The sequence below is a fragment of the Cupressus sempervirens genome, chromosome 10, assembly GCF_028749045.1.
Source record: "Cupressus sempervirens isolate cs-2001-9-10 chromosome 10, ASM2874904v1, whole genome shotgun sequence".
NCBI lineage: Eukaryota > Viridiplantae > Streptophyta > Pinopsida > Cupressales > Cupressaceae > Cupressus > Cupressus sempervirens.
In genome coordinates, this window is record NC_143127.1 from 856075926 (window position 1) to 856094740 (window position 18815).

Below are 18815 nucleotides of genomic sequence, written 5' to 3' on the forward strand. Positions count from 1 at the left end.
AAACAACAATCCAAGATACACCAAAACACACATACTCAATTTGTAAACTATTGTGTTTCATGAAAGACATTAGACCACTGAAACAAAAGGAAAAGAACAACTACTATACATTGACTCAAATAAAATATGAAGTGCTAAATAATTTCATCTACCGAAAATGCTTGTTTGTATTGAAACAATTCAAGCTCCCAAAATATTAGAATTAATGAAATAATACAAGATGTACAAATCTTGTCAGAACTGAAAGAATGACTAATGTTAGTGAGAATTGCATTTGCTTACATATGGGAATTGAAATACAAAGGATCATGAGTGGGACTAATAGGTTCTATTATCAATGTTCCTATAAACATGAACATCATATAAAATGCACTACCACAATAAATCAATAGCACAACAACTATTGTCGTTGCTCTCAAAATGTGCCTAAAATATAAAAATACATTTCAAATAGGAATGGTGCAACCAAATGTAGTGATGCAAGCGCTCTCAAAACTCACAAGTACACCCCTAGACATAATGAAAAATGTTAAAATAAAAGATGATTGGAAATAAGCTTTTGAGATTAATGTTGATAATGAAATGACATATGCAAGTTATGAAGATGAAATATCCTCTCTAGTAAATGAAAATGCAACACATTTAGAAGATGACAAAGAAAATAATGAGCCTTCAGAAACTTTGGTACATAGATTCATCGAATCTAGATCCATACATAAAATGCAAGACAAGATAGTTGGCATCGCATCTGCACAAGAGCACCACCCAATTGGAATATTCAAAGATAAATATGCTGAGGAAATGAATTTTCTCATATTATTCTTTAAAAAACCATGTGACGAAGACATCATTCAAAGATTTTCTTACCAAAATATTGCATGATGGGAACTCCTACAATCAAAAAGGTACTTTGCATACCACACAAAAAATATCTTCTTCAACACTATCAAGATATTGGTACAATAGGTACTTTCCACTATGTGGATAAAAATACAAAAGGAACAATTGAAAGGATGAAAATTGCAAGTGAAAGATAAAAAATTTAGATATCAATGACATGTAAATAAAAAATTTATTTTTCATTACTTCCCCAACCAGAATATGCAATAATACTTCAATATTTTGATATTTTCTGAGTAGAAACATGTTAAATGCTCCTCCATTCAATGCTTGTAACCAATGTCAATAATGAAAGAGGCCACTATGACTACAAAGAAGGATTCATATATAGAAAGGTGTATTACTATCATTTAAATGTTCCTAGAACAAATAGACTTGTTACTTTGGACTTTTCACATCAATTTGTAATGCTTTAAAACTAGCCATGACACATGCTGGACAATAGTCCAAATTAAAATTTAATATTTTATAGGGAAATATTGAAAGTTATCTTTATGCTTTTTTCGCCTTTCTTCTTTACATCACCACCACAATATTAAATAGTCATCAATGAAATATTCAAAAAATAAAAATGCTAATACAAAACATAAGTAGCAAATACAAAAATTTCTGCTATTCTTTTCTTTGATTATGTCTCCATGTTATCTTTATGTTTTTTTCACCATCTCTTCACATCTCCACATAAAATATGATATGTTGACTATGTTATCAAGCAATAAAAATAATGTTGAGAATGATCTATGTATGTACCATTTGAATCATAAAATTCAATGGTGAAGCTCAATGACATTATTATCACTTAGAACATGACATTCAAGGCTTGTATATTTTGATGTCACATGGAAACTAGAGAAGTCGAATGTGTCATGGTTAACACCATACATGTCTATATTGTTAGGATTGGTAGCAAGATTGTTTAGAAATAAAAGAACATTTTCATTGGGAACATTACTAGCATATTTTTCTATAATTGAATCCATGTTGAGAACTGCAACATTTCATTTTTCATGAGATAGGTGCATGGGGGTAACATCTTGTTGCAATAGTTGCAATGGGCATGAGTTTACCAAATTTGAGGGATGTATATTCTAATGACTCATTTCAAAATTGGGTAGTCCAGTTGCACTAGGATAAGTTGATTTAGATAATGGATAGTAAAATTTTGTGTCACTCTCTGAAAAATACATGTTATCTATGCTAGTAGCATATATGGAATTGATATTTTCTTTCCATAAAAGATCTTGTACTAGATTTTTATGAAAAATTTCAAGGATGTTAGGTTTTGATGCAAGAGCATCCAGAGGTATAAGGGCAATCCAGTGTCACCCAAAAAAATGTACTTAGACTTAGTTTTTGTTTCATGTGTTTTCATTTTTGGATACCCATTTGGGTCAAATAAAGGTTCCAACTCTCATAGTTCCACTATCAGTGTGTTTGAAAATCTTGAAAAAATAGGAGCATGCAATTTGGCCATCATTTTGGTGACCTAGAAGGTGTGAATTGGCCTAATGAATATAATTGTGATTTAGAGCATTCCAGAAAAAGAATTAGGTCAAAAGGCCCCACGGTTTGAAAGTTATTGTAGTTTTTCGGGTTTTGGAGACCTCCTAAGAATGCTTTGAAGTCAGGTTAGGGGAATTAAATGACCTTGAAAAGGGCTGAAAAATAAGGGACAAGCCAAGCTGGTCCATAGGGCCATAGAACGCTTTGAGAGATTTCCAAAAATGTAAATGGTTCATCAATCGGAGCTATGGTTCAAAAGTTATGCCTCCCGAAAGTTCGATTACCATTTTCAGATTCTTCTAGATTTGCACCGACTTCTAATGCAGCTTTCAGAACCTTCTATTTGGTCGGTGGATGCCTACTAGTACTTTGTAGAATGTACTCCTAGTCCTTAACCCTCTGGGGTCTATTTAAGAAGATTTTTGGCATTGTAAAAGGCAGTTCAGAGTGGAGTTTGAGAAGAGGTGCTAAAAGGAGAAATTATCTCCAGATTTATGCTATTGTAAGCCCTTAGGGCATGTTTTGAAGTTTATTTTCTCTGTACTATTTGTACAAGCTTATTTTCTTAGTTAATATAATTTACCTTTTCTGTTGTGTCCATTCTATTCTTGGGTTGTGTCCCCATCAAGTGGTATCAGAGTAGGTTTTCTTGAGTGTGTAGATAGAGCGCCGACTGTGAGGCAGTTTGCACCAAGACTGTGTGGTTGTGGGTTCGAGTTAGAAGATGCCTCCACAAAGAGAGCATGGTGGAAGGGCCAAAGCTATTAATCCTAAGGAGGTTAGAGCCCTCCAAAGGCAGGTGCAGGCATTGCAAGAGGAGCTTCGTAGAGGAGCAAATGTTGCCACTGGTGACAACAATGAGGATGACAATGAAGAAGAAGTAATGGGACCAGAAGATGAATTTGATGGGGAAGTTCTGAATCATGTAGAGGAAAGGCTTTTTAGAGCCATACTAAGTTTGGGAAAAGACCCATAATTGAAGTGGGTGTATTTTCAGGAAATCTAAAACCAGATGAGTTGATCGATTGGATCAATGAACTGGAAGAATACTTTGAGTATGAGGATATCAGGGACCCAGATAGGGTTAAGTTTGCAAAGGCCAAACTGAAAGGCCATGCCAAAATTTGGTGGTAAGAGGTTCAATTGGAAAGAAATAGAAGAGGAAAGGAGAAGATCACAAGATGAGATCGCATGGTACACAAATTGAAGAAGCAGTTCATTCCTGTGGACTACGAGCTAGATCTGTTTAAGAAGATGCATGCATTAAAGCAAGCAGGAAGATCAGTCCAAGAATATACAGAGGAGTTTTACCGACTCTTGATTAGAGTGAGACATGCAGAAGAAAATAAGGAGAAGGTTGCTCATTATATTAGTGGGTTGCGACCTAGCATCTAGGAGGAATTAAGTCTGGTAAGAATGACCAGCATTGAAGAGGCATACCAATTTGCCCTACGAGTTGAAGAGAAGCTGAATAAGAGGTTTGAAGGAAGACAAAGAGGGCACGGTCAAGGATGAAGGGGAAGCGGTAGATCATTTGGAGGTCATAATGAAACTCAAAATACAAATGAAGATGAGGGTACTAGCAGGAACTAGAGGAATGAGGGTTTCAACCGCTCTCGCGATCAAGACTTTGGAAATCAGAGAGGAAGAGGTAGGGGACGTGGAAAAGGAAGAGGAGGATTTTGTAGTACCTATTTCCATTGCAATGAAGAAGGTCATCGTGCCTTTGAATGCCCTCAATGACAAGGAAGGACAGATACGAGAACTGAGGGCAAAGCTAGGGTTGCTCATGTGGATGAGGATGCACAATCATCACATTCAGAGGATGCAGAAAGAGGAGAGACCTTGGTAAATGAAAGAGTCCTACTAAGCGGTGAGAATGAACTAGGACAACAGAGGAGTTTGTTTCATACCAGATGAGAGTGTGAGGATAAATGTTGTGATGTGATCATTGATGGTGGTAGACTGATAACTTGGTATCAGAAGAGATGGTCTCTAAGGTGAAGCTCAAGAGGGAGAAACATCCCCAGCCCTATCGAATTTCTTGGGTAAAAGATGATCATAAGGTCCTGGTAAGTGAACAATGTTTAGTAAAATTCAAAATTGGGAGTTACCATGATGAAGTTCTCTGTGATGTTATTTTGATGGATGTTTGCGATCTATTGTTGGGTAGACCATGGCAGTTTGATAGACATGCAATACATGACGGACATGCAAACACATACTCTCTGACAAAGGATGGAGTTTGCCACAAATTGAAGCCCATGAAAAAGGAAGGTGAAAAGGTATGTAGCAGTGCTAGGATTCGTCTTGTTAATGGAAGGAAGTTTTTAGATGGCATGAAACATCAGCATATGTGCTATGCTTTGATTCCTATGAAAGATAAAGAAGATAGTAGTGAAATACCATTTGAAGTTTCAAATTTACTAGGGGAGTTTGGAGATATTATCTATGATAATGTTCCAGATGGATTGCCACCAGTAAGGCAAATCAGTCATCAGATAGATCTAATTCCAGGAGCTAGTTTGCCTAACAAGGCTGCTCACAGGATGACTCCTACTGAAACAAAGGAGCTAAATAGATAGGTTCAGGAGCTATTGAGGAAGGGCTTGATTCAAGAGAGCCTGAGTCCATGTGTAGTACCTGCAGTACTTGCACCAAAGAAGGATGGAGAGTGGAGGATGTGTATAGATTCCAGAGCTATAAATAGGATAACCATCAAGTATCGATTTCCTTAGCCAAGGATGGATGATCTTATGGACTGCTTGAGAGGAGCTCAGTACTTCACAAAGATAGATCTGAAGAGTGGCTATCATCAGATACAAATTCGAGAAGGAGATGAGTGGAAAACAACCTTCAAGACCAAGGAGGGTCTTTATGAGTGGTTAGTCATGCCCTTTGGATTGACGAATGCCCCAAGCACCTTCATGCGGCTCATTTGCATGATATTTTAATTTTCAGCAAGACTTTGGAAGAACATTTACCTCATATTCATAGTGTCCTTGAAAGGCTAAGGGAAGAGAAACTATTAATTAATCTAAAGAAGTGTGTCTTTGCAAAAAGGTAGTTAGTCTATTTGGGGTTTGTTATATCACCCGAAAGTCTCAAAATGGATCTAGAGAAGGTAAAAGCCATCTTGGAATGGCCTACTCCAAGGTCTGCTACTGAGGTAAGATCATTTCATGGTCTAGTTAGTTTTTATAGGAAGTTTATTAAGAATTTTAGTGGCATATGTGCACCCCTAAGTGATACAATAAGAGGGGATAGAAAAGAGTTCAAATGGACTGCAACAGCTATGAGAAGTTTTGAATTGCTGAAGAAGAAGGTGATAGAACAGTTTTTGTTGGCACTTCTAGATTTTAGAAAGGTTTTCCAGGTGGATTGTGATGCTAGTGGCAGTGCTATTGGGGCTGTATTAAGCCAAGAAGGTAAGCCTATTGCATATTTTAGTGAAAAATTGAATGATGCAAAGAAGAAGTATTATGTTTATGATCAAGAGTTCTATGCAATAGTTCACGCCTTAAAGAAATGGAGGCATTATTTATTGTCAAAGGAGTTTGTTTTGTATACTGATCATTAGGCATTACAATACCTAAAGAGCCAAGGTAAATTGAGTTAGAGGCATATGAAGTGGGTAGAATTCTTGCAGAGTTATACATTTTTGTTGAAGCATAGAAGTGAAAAATCTAACAGGGTTGCAGATGCACTAAGTAGGAGATAGTCATTGCTTACAGTAATGCAGGTTGAAGTAGTTGGGTTTGATGAACTCAAGAATTTGTACCCCGAGGATCCTGATTTTGCTGAAGCATGGAAAGCTTGTAAAGAACCTGTTGCTGTAGATAGAACCAAGTGGTTAGACTATTTGATTCAGGATGGCATGTTGTTCAGTCAATTGTGCATTCCAAGGAGTTCCATGAGGGAAAATCTGATTAAGGAGAAACCCAATGGAGGGATGGCAAGACATTTTGGTTGAGATAAGACCATTTCCATTCTTAGAGAACATTATTTTTGGCCTCAAATTTCACAAGATGTGAAGAAGTTTGTATAGAGTTGCCAGGTTTCTCAAGTTGCCAAGGGGTTTAGTCACAATACTGGCCTATATCAGCCATTTCCTGTTCCATCAAGGCCATGGGAGGACATAAGTATGGATTTTGTTCTTGGATTTCCAAGGACACAAAGGGGTAATGACTCAATATTCGTGGTGGTTGATAGGTTCTCCAAAATGGCACATTTCATTCCATGCCACAAAACTCACGATGCTGTCCATATTGCAGACTTGTTTTTCAAAGAGGTGGTAAGACTACATGGTCTTCCAAGGAGTATAGTTTCTGATAGAGATACTAAATTTGTGGGGTATTTCTAGAGGACATTGTGGAAGAAGTTGAGAACAGACCTAGAATTCAGTTCCACGCATCACCCGCAGACTGATGGTCAAACAGAAGTGGTAAATAGAAGTTTGGGCAATTTGCTGAGATGTTTAGTTGGGGATAAGCCCAAGGGATGGGATTTGATTCTACCACAGGCAGAGTTTGCTTATAATAACTCTATAAATAGGAGTACTAGAAAATCACCATTCCAAATTGTATATGGGAGTAGCCCAAGGACTGCACTAGAATTGAGAAAGATAGAACAAGGGGAGAGGGCAAGTGCTAAAGCGGAAGAATTTGCTGAACATATCAAGCATCTACATGAGGAGGTTCAAGCACACATTACCAAGATGAATCAAGACTATAAAGCTAGGGCTGATCAAAGGAGAAGATATAAGGAATTCCAAGTAGGGGATCTAGTCATGGTGCACTTACGAAAAGAAAGATTTCCAGCCAATACTTACAATAAACTGAAAATGAAGAAATTTGGTCCTTGCAAAATTTTGAAGAAACATGACTCAGAAAATGCATATAAAGTGGAGTTTCCAGATGGTATTCACATTTCTCCCATTTTTAACATTGAAAATTTAATAGAGTATCATGATGATGGTGTAGATGATGAGCTGGTGTTAGAGCCATGTCCAATTCCTGCTTCTAAGAAGGAGGAGATAGAAGACATTTTAGATCATCGTGTGGGTAGGAGTACCAGAAATAGGCAGTATGAAGAGTATTTGGTCAAATGGAAAGGACGACCGATTGAGGACTCAACTTGGATTTTAGTAGCCGAGGTTTCCCATTTGGGATTTCCTCTACCATCCATAAAGTGACAGGGTCACTTTTCAATCTACCCTGGGTGTCAAAAAATGCAAAGTTACACTTCTTCAGATTAATTAACAGTTTTTCTTCCCTTAGCCTTTCAAGGACACTATGAATATGCAATAAATGTTCTTCCAAAGTCTTGCTAAAAATTAAAATATCATCCAAATAAACAATAACAAATTTTTCCAAGAACTTCTTGAGTACCTCATTCATGAGCCGCATAAAGGTGCTTGGGGCGTTCGTCAATCCAAAGGGCATGACTAACCACTCATAAAGAACCTCCTTGGTCTTGAAGGCTATTTTTCACTCATCTCCTTCTTGAATCCATATCTGGTGATAACTACTCTTCAGATCTATCTTTGTGAAGTACTGAGCTCCACTCAAGTAGTCCATAATATCATCCATCCTTGGCAAAGGAAACTGGTACTTGATGGTGATCCTATTTATAGATCAAGAATCTGTACACATCCTCCACTCTCCATCCTTCTTTGGTGTGAGTACTGCAGGTACTACACATGGACTCAGGCTCTCTCGAATCAAGCCCTTCCTCAATAACTCCTGAACCTATCTATTTAGCTCCTCTATTTCAGTAGGAGTCATCCTGTGAGCAGCCTTGTTAGGAAAACTAGCTCCTAGAATTAGATCTATTTGATGACTAATTTGCCTTACTGTTGGCAATCCATCTGAAACATTATCAGAGATAATATCTCCAAACTCTCCTAGTAAATTTGAAACTTCAAATGGTATTTCACTACTACCTTCTTTATCTTTCATAGGAATCAAAGCATAGCACATATGCTGATGTTTCATGCCATCTAAAAACTTCCTTCCATCAACAAGAAAAATCCTAGCACTGCTACATACCTTTTCATCTTCCTTTTTCATGGGCTTCAATTTATGGTGAACTTCATCCTTTGTAAGAGACTATGTGTTTGCATGTCCATCATGCACTGCATGTCTATCAAACTACCATGGTCTACCCAACAATAGATGGCAAACATCCATCGAAATAACATCACAGAGAACTTCATCATGGTAACTTCCAATTTTGAATTTTACTAAACATTGTTCACTTACCAGGACCTTATGATCATCTTTTACCCAAGAAATTTGATAGGGCTGGGGATGTTTCTCCCTCTTGAGCTTCACCTTAGAGACCATCTCTTCTGATACCAAGTTATTAGTGCTACCACCATCAATGATCACATCACAACATTTATCTTCATACTTGTATCTAGTATAGAACAAACTCCTCCATTGTCCTGGTTCATTCCTACCACTTAGTAGGACTCTTTCATTTACCAAGGTCTCTCCTCTTTTTGCATCCTCTGAATGTGATGATTGTGCATCCTCATCCACATGAGCAACCCTAGCTTGGCCCTCAGTTCTTGTATCTGTCCTTCCTTGTCGTTGAGGGCATTCAAAGGCACGATGACCTTCTTCATTGCAATGAAAACAGGTACCACAAAAGCCTCCTCTTCCTTGTCCACATCCCCTACCTCTTCCTCTCTAATTTCCAAAGTCTTGATCGCGGGAGCGGTTGAAACCCTCATTCCTCTGGTTCCTGCTAGTACCCTCATCTTCATTTTTCTTTTGAGTTTCATTGTGGCCTCTAGATGATCTACCGCTTCCCATTCCTCCTTGACCGCACCCTCTTTGTCTCCCTTCAAACCTCTTATTTAGCTTCTCTTCAACTCGTAGGGCAAACTGGTATGCCTCTTCAACACTGGTCATTCTTACCAGACTTAATTCCTCCTGGATGCTAGGTCGCAACCCACTGATATAAAGAGCAACCTTCTCCTTATTTGCTTCTGCATGTCCTACTCTAATCAAGAGTCAGTAAAACTCCTCTTTATATTCTTGGACTGATCTTCCTGCTTGCTTTAACGCATGCATCTTCTTAAACAGATCCAGCTCGTAGTCCACAGGAATGAACTGCTTCTTCAATTTGTCCACCATGCAATCCCATCTTGTGATCTTCTCCTTTCCTCTTCTATTTCTTTCCAATTGAACCTCTTGCCACTAGATTTTGGCATGGCCTTTCAGTTTGGCCTTTGCAAACTTAACCCTATCTGGCTCCCTAATATCCTCATACTCAAAGTATTCTTCCAGTTCATTGATCCAATCGATCAACTCATCTGGTTTCAGATTTCCTGAAGATACACCCACTTCAATTGTGGGTCTTTTCCCAAACTTATTAATGACTCTAAAAAACCTTTCCTCTGCATGATTCAGAACTTCTCCGTCAAATTCCTCTTCTGGTCCCATTACTTCTTCTTCATTGTCCATTACTTTCGGGAGGCATAACTTTTGAACTGTAGCTCCGATTGACGAATCATTTACATTTTTGGAAAGCTCTCGAAGCGCTCTATGGCCCTATGGACTAGCTTCACTCGTCCCCCATTTTTTGGCCCTTTTTGAGGTCATTTAATGCCCCTAACCTAACTTCAAAGCATTCTTAGGAGGTCTCCAAAACTCAAAAAATTGCAATAACTTTCAAACCGTGGGGCCTTTTGACCTGATTCTTTTTCTAGAATGCTCTAAATCACAATTAAATTCATCAGGCCAATTCACACCTTCTAGGTCACAAAAATGATGGCCAAATTTCATGCTCCTATTTTTTTGGGATTTTCAAACACACTGATAGTGGAACTGTGAGAGTTGGAAGCTTTATTTGACCCAAATGGGTATCCAAAAATGAAAACACATGAAACAGAAACTAAGTCCAAGTACATTTTATTGGGTGACACAGGATTGCCCTTATACCTCTGGATGCTCCTGCATCAGGTTTCATGTGCATCATAGTCAGAAAGTGTTGGTTCTCAGTGATGGGTATTGTATGACCAAAATGATTATTCATATAGACTATTGATAATGGACCATTTCTTTCTATTTCTATTGGACATCGTTCAACTTGAAGTGTCAACCAAGTTGATCTTTCTCTAAGTCAGAGATTTTTTTTTTCATGTATCTTTGTATTTGGACACACAATATTTATAATGGCTTTGTATTGTTTGAAAGAAATTGTAGCCATATCATATGCGATAGAAACTTCCTCTTTGGTATCAAATGTTCCTAGCTATTTTTGTTTTTATTGTATAGGATTCCACACTTGTGCAACATAATGACCACTTGAAAATTTCAAACACCTCGATATGACTTTTCTTTTGGATAGATTTTAGATCCATTGCAAAATGACATATATTTTTGCTTTCTTCAACTTTTTTAGTACATTCTTGTAATTTAGACAACTTCATGAATTTAGTTTTCTTCCTATTTGATCTCATTACAATTGAGATCTGAGTGCTCTGGACATTACAAGGTTGATTATGAGGTGTACAATTACATGGAAAAAGTTGGTGTATGCATTACTGCCTCTCATTGACATGTTGGCCATGTCATATGCAAAGGCTACATGTTCTACTGTGTCAAATGTTCCTAGCCATTTTTGACTTCGTAGATTGCAGAAAGTTATCTCTGTTGAAAATTGACTAGATGCTTTCTTGTGAACACCCCTATATGTCTTCTCCATTTCTTCTTTTGTGTTTCTATATCACAATTAAACTTTTTTAAGACATGTTGTAATATGCACATATTTACATTAGATTACAAATGTGTTCTAATCTATTCTATGAGGTTCTAATTGTAGATTTTGTAAGCTTGTCAAGAAGATAATACAATTAGTAAGTTTGCATCTCTGAGACCTATTCAAGGACACCGTTTCTTTGATTTTTTTTATTAGAAATCATTACTTTGAACACAAAAACTTATGCCAATAGAGATCTTATGAAATGCTAACATGGATCTTAAGGAAATAATACAGAAGGAAACAAGCATATTTTGGAAACCTAAAACTTTGAAATTTTTGGATTCTAATCAAATGTATAACTTTACTTACTATTTTTTCCTTCACTCAATTTCCAAGCTTGTGTATTTGATCCTTGGTGATATTCTTTGTTTGCAATCAACATACAGTATTAAGAAAAGCATAATCAAACCTGCACAACATTAGATGTAATTAATTAGGTCACTAGTTCTTATTCTACATATGCCAAAATAATCTATTATGTAGTATAATCATTGTGCACACATTAAATATAGTAGATCAAACTATTACTAGTTTAGCTAAACAAACCTATCTGCATGTTTGCAATAGTCAAAGTTGAAAACAACTTCTAATATATTATACAGTGAGATGGAGATTACTAGATACATATTGTAGTACTTTTTTGAAGCCTAAAGGGATACTTCACTAAGAAAAAAATGACATAGAAATGACCAAATACATATTATACTATGTCACAGTGGAAAATATTATAGCTTTTACATGCAAATTTTGAACTTTCATTCACAGTAAGAATAAGATTATACATCATCACTATATTCTTGTGGTGGTTGTCATCTTATAATCATTAGTTCATCAGTAAAGAAGGCACCATCTTGTTAGAATTATTTAGAATAACTGAGGGGGGAGGGGGGGGGTGTGAATCAGTTATTCAAGGTCCAAATGCCATAATAATACTTTTTCACTAATTTTAATGAATCCATATACTTTTCATCCATCCAAACTTAAATCAACCATATTAGAAAGTTACAATAAATCAACATGCAATGATAAAACATGCAAGATCAACACATGACACAATGATTTACGTGGAAACCCAATTTGGGAAAAACCACCAATAACATGCTACTTGATTTTCACTCTTTTAAAGTGATGCCCTATTAAAAGCCTACCCTGTTAAAGGCTTACAACACACTGTTAAATGTGACCTTGTTAGAGGATTTTACCAAACTATTAGGAATGGGCCTGGTTAAAGGACTTTAGAACATTCACTTAGAATGTCACCCTGTTAAAGGATTTATCGCATCGCTATTAAACCAACCTAAGTCCATAAGATTTAAACTAACTGTTACAATTGCTAGAAAGTAACGATAATGGCCTTTTGATCTGATATAACTTACAACATACTTTGCAAATTTCAGATCACACTTTCAGTTCAATCCTTATGTTTGGCTTCAATCACTTCAGCTTTGACTGCTTGTCTTCCTCTCAAGCTTCGTCTCCTTGAGTCTTCTTACTCATCAATCCAATGCATTCATATCTAGGGTCTTCTTATTGAAACAGAGTAAATATACTCTCTTTCCTCCTTAGCACCTCCTTCAACATTTTATGCTTTCATGTTTGACCACCTCTATCTATCTTCTTCATGAACTTATGACTCCTTTAAATAGAAATCTGATTTGCCTTTGCTGCTCAATTCTCCCTCTCCAATTTTAGGGTTTCAAATGGATTAGGTAGGATACAATGTATCTACCTCATATCTTGTTCTCATCTAGAAAATTTGTCAGTTGTATGTTTAAAAATGTTCTACATGGTGTTCTATGCCACCAGCTCATCATTCTTATCTTCCATTTAATTCACAAACTTCTAGATAACAACCTTGTCAGCTTAGATCTGGTGAATCTTTGATTTTCAAAATAATGCAGCAATTCGGCATTATTGATTTACTGGTGCTCGACACCTCTGTGTTACTTGACAGTATTAGTTTACTGGTGCTCGGCACCTCTGTGTTACTTGACACTATTAGTTTACTAGTGCTTGACACATCTGTGTTACTCGACACTTATATTTGCTCGGCACTTGATATCACTCGGCACTTGATAAACTCTGTATCACTCGACATCTAAAGTTTACTCAAAATCTAAAGTTTACTCAACATCTGAAGTTTACTCGGCATCTGAAGTTTACTTGGCATCTGAATTTGCTCGGCTTCAACTAGGAATTTGTTCGACACCTACTAGCTTACTCATCTCCCTCTCTCTAATGAACTTAGTTGGACTTTAGAAAAGACTTGGCTAAAGCTTTACATTTTGATATTTTTTAGTGTGCCCATTCTCTGTGTCTTATAGTATGTCATCAACACACTTTTTCATCAATGACTTAGCTGATCCTTGTACTTCATTACAACATCATAACTTCAACCTTTCTCTAGGTGTTCTAGTTACATCTTATTGATTGCCTCCTCCTTGTCAATCAACTAATTGATAGTATTTGGATCACTAAAGCAATTGTCATTCCTACGAGTAGCAAGTTTGACATCAATGACAAAACAATGATTGAGAGCATTCTTTACCAGTTCTATATGATCATTCCAACAACTTTCCTCATGATCTTTTCAATCATTTCCAATAATCTCCCTCTTTGGCATTGATGGCAAACCAAATTGATCAATTAATCAACTTAGTTACCACCAAGATTGTATACGTTATCTACTACTTTTCTTGGCTACTGCATCTTTACTAGATGATCTCATATATCTCCCTCTTTTATATATATATCTCCCTCTTGCTTTGTATTGATCAAGTTTTTGCATATTTCTCCCTCTTTGACATAAATGCCAAAGATGTAGCATCTTTATCATGCAAAATATAAGCTTTGGCTTCTTGATTTTTTCTCCCTCCATCACCATGCTTGTGACTGATTTGGAGTTTCTGCTCCTGTTGTTATCCTCTGCATCATTCTGTTGATATTTCAATGATTTGTTGCTATTGATGCAGGGCAGCATCCTTGTTGCTTTAAATTGCTTGAGTTAGGGGTATTACCCCCAACTTGCCTCTAAGATATTCATAAGTATCCTTGGGCAATGGTTTTTTGAAGATATCTACAGTTTGTTCCTTTGTGTGAATGTATTCCAACTTCACTTGTTTGTCTTCTACCAATTCTCTGACATAATGATACTTGATTATGATATGCTTGGTTTTTGTATGCATTACTGAATTTTTGGATATATATATGGCACTTGTGTTATCACAATACAATATCACAAGTTTTGTTACCTTTTCTTTCATTCCTTTCAATAGATGTGTGAGCCACACAATATTTGTGCAATTGACTGCTGCTGCCACATATTCTAATTCTATAGTGGACTGGGATGTGCATGTTTGTTTCTTGCTAGTCTAGGTAATAAGCCTTTTTCCTAAAAATAATGCACCTCCACTTGTGATTTTCCTATCATCAATGTCGCCTCCCCAATCTGCATCTGTATATGCATTGAGCTCAAATTTTCCATTCTTTTTGTAGTATAGACCAAAGTTATCAGTTCCTTTAAGATATCTCATTATTCTTTTTACTGCTATGAGATGATTTTTTTTAGGATTAGCAAAGAATCTAGCCACTATTCCAACTGCTAATGCTATGTCTGGTCTATTATGTACAACATATTGTAGTTTTCCAATCATAGATCTATACATTGTTTGATTGACTTCAGCTGATTCATCATTTTTGGACAGCTTATTTCCTGTTGCCATTGGTGTGCTGACTAGTTTGGACTCCTCCAATCCAAATGTTTTAAGAATCTCTTTGATGTACTTTGATTGTGTCACAAATATACCATGTTTGAGTTGATGTACTTGCAATCCAACAAAAAAATTGATTTCTCCAAACATAGACATCTTAAATTCATGTTTCATTTTGTCAGCAAAGCCTTTGCAAAGCACTTCCTTTCCACCAAACACTATGTTATCCACAAAGATTTTAGATACAATAATGTCTTTACCTTCTTCTACTTTGATGTACATGTTTCTGTTATCATCAGTTCTTTCAAATCCTATTTGCATTAGATACTTGTGAAGTCTCTCATACCATGCTCTAGGTGATTGTTTCAAACCATAGAGTGCTTTATGTAGCTTACAAACCATATACCTATTGTTTTCATCAACAAATCCTTCTGGTTGTTCAATGTAGACTTCTTCTTCTAGTATAAAATTTTAAAAAGTAGACTTTACATCCATCTGATAGACTTTAAAATCTTTATATGAAACATATGCAAGTAAAGTTCTTACTCCTTCCATTCTAGCAACAGGGGCGAATGTTTTCCCATAGTCTAGTCCTTCTTCTTGAGCATAACCCTTACATACTAGTGTAGCTTTATTTTTGGTAATCTCACCATTCTCATCTAACTTGTTTCTGAATACCCACTTGGTGCCAATCACATTCTTGTCAACTGGTCTGGGAACCAAACTCCAAGGTTTTTTTTTCTTTATTTGATCAATGTCTTCTTCCATAGCTTTATACCAGTCATCATCTTGTAATGCACCATATACTATCTTGGGTTCAGATTTTTTGATCAGACATGATTCATGTCTTAGTCTGTTCCTTGTCATTGGTCTTGCATCTTTGTCACCAATTATCTGTTTAGCAGGGTGATGTCTTTTTACATATTTGGATAATCTTGGCTCTGTCCTTGTTTCCATGTTTGATCTTTCAGATTTAGGATCACTATGCACTTTGTTGTCAGGTTGTTCTTCATCTATTTCATGTGTACTATCTTCAAAATCAGATTGTCCATTTCCTTCATTCTGCAACTCAGCTTCTGAATGCAACTCGACATTCACTGGTTGGGACTTGATTGAGACTAAAATTTGTTGTTGAGTATCAATTTGATTGATGATATCCTCATCAACAGGCATTCCCTCATAAGAATACACAAAGGTTCTGTGCTCTTCCTTTTTCTTTGGTTATTTAGCTTGGACTTCTGTGTGCTCATCAAAGTTTACATTTGCACTTTCCAATATTTTGTTAGTGTTAGTATTCAAACACTTGTATGCCTTACTTCTAGTGGAGTAACCAAGAAATATGCCTTCATCACTTTTTGCATCAAATTTTCCATTTCTAGCATCTTTAAGGATAAAGCATTTGCAACCAAACACTCTGAAATGTTTTACATTGGGTGAGTGACCATACCATAATTCAAAAGGTGTTGTATTTGTACCTTTCTTGACTTGTACTCGGTTCAGTGTATGAACAGCTACACTTATAGCTTCTCTCCAGTATTTTAGAGCAATAGTCTTTTCCATCATTAATGTTCTAGCATAGTCAATCATAGATCTATTTCTTCTTTCAACAATTCCATTCCGTGGGGGAGTTCTAGGAGCTGACATTTGTCTTTTGATTACTTTATCATTACAAAATGTCTCAAATTCATTTGATGTGAATTCACCACCTTTGTCTGATCTTAGGCATTTCAAGCTTTTTCTTGTTTCCTTTTCAACTCTAGCCACATACCACTTAAACATTTGAAAAACATTAGTTTTTTGTTTTAAGAACATAATAGTCATCATCCTGGAATAGTCATCATCAAACAACATTATGTATTTATCTCCTCTATAGCTTTGTACTTCCATTGGACCACATAAGTCAATATGAACTAACTCAAGTACTTCTTTGCATGTATAGCTTTTGCTTTTGAAGCTTGAATTTGTCATCTTTCCTAGCTGACATTGTTTGCACATGATATTATCAGGCTTCTTCAATTTTGGTAAACCTCTAACTTTCTTCATTTTACTGATGTTGATCAGATTGTCAAAGTTGACATGACATAATCTTCTATGCCATAACCATTCATTGTCAAATTTTGCAATAAAACAAGAAACATCATCCATATCAAGGTAAAATAGATTACTCCTTGTTTGATCTCCTTTTCCTATCAGTTTACCATCAGTATCATAGATTTTTGCAGTTTTTTTTCCAAATTCTACTTTGCATCTTATATTGCCTAACTGTGAGACACTCAGCAAATTGTAGTTTAATCCTTCAACATAGTATGCATTATCACATAAAAAAATTTCTATGAGCTTAATGGAACCTTTTCCTTTGATTTGACATGGAGCATCATTACCAAATCTAACACTATTTCTATCATACTGAGTAAAGTTAACAAACTTACTTTTATCTCCTATCATGTGATGTGAACATCCACTGTTTATGATCCACCTGTCATTCTTGTTCATACATGTTACCAATGCTATGGGCTCTTCTTCATCAGATTGATCCTTCATAGCTACATAAACAACTTCATCATCATTATCATCAGAATTTTCTTCAACAATTTAACACTTCTTGCCTTTTTCTTTGTAATCTCTTTTGTCATCATCTCTTCTGTATTTGTTTTTGTTGCCTTCCTTCTAATCCTTTTTCTATGTACACCTAGAAGTAATATGACCTACTTCATTGCAATTGAAACAAATGATAGGCATCTTACCTTTGAATTTTCCTTTACCTCTGTAAAATCTTCTAGCAAGAAATGCTTCCAATTGTTCCACATCTTCCTCATCAGTGCTACTATCACTGGATATATATTTCATTTTTCTTCCTTTCTTTGATTTCACCTATTCAGGATCTTTCAGTGATAACTTGGCTTTAAAGGCAGATTCAATATTCTCTAGTATGTAGTTGTCAAAATTAGATAACTCAAATGCAGTGAGTCTACCTATTATACCTTCAAAACTTAGATTGTTTCTTGGTACACATCTTAGCTCTTGTATTGCTGATACTCTAATAGCATAGATAGGGGGCAAAGTTTTTAAGAACTTACTATTAACAGTATCTTCATCTAATTGACCACTCAAGCATCTTATTGCACTTACCACTTCCTTTATTCTTGTGCCATATTGAGTAGCATTCTCATTTTCCTCCATTTTCATATCATCAAACTTTCCTCTGAGACTTTCTCTTTTTGCTCTTTGTACATTCTAATCTCCTCCATAGATGTCTAATAGGGATTTCCATATTTTGAATGTAGTATCACATCCTTTGATATCATCAAATTCAACATAGTTGAGTGCAAAGGCAATTTTTAGCATTGTTTGATTGTGTTCCTGCTTGTTTTTCATGTCTTCTGCAGTAAGAGTACCAGTTGGATCTACATGTTCAGTAACAATTGAATTTTGGGCATAATCTCCTATGGATCCAAGATTTAGCTTCATCAAGCTTGTCATGCAAAAAAGTTGTCTTTGTTGAGCTTGGGAACTTCTCTCTTAGGCATTTTGATCTTTTCTGCTTATAGTCCCTTTAAACTGAATCATCAACTAGGCCTTGATACCAATTGTTAGAATTCTTTAGAATAACTGAGAAGGGGGGGGGGGGGGGGGGGGGGGTTGAATCAGTTATTCAAGGTCCAAATGCCCTAATAATACTTTTTCACTAATTTTAATGAATCCATATACTTTTCATCCATCCAAACTTAAATCAACCATATTAGCAAGTTAAAGTAAATCAACATGCAATGATAAAACATGCAAGATCAACACATGACACAATGATTTACGTGGAAACTCAATTTGGGAAAAAAAACCAGTAAATGCTACTTGATTCTCACTCTTCTAAAGTGATTCCCTGTTAAAAGCCTACCCTATTAAAAGGCTTACAACACACTGTTAAATGTA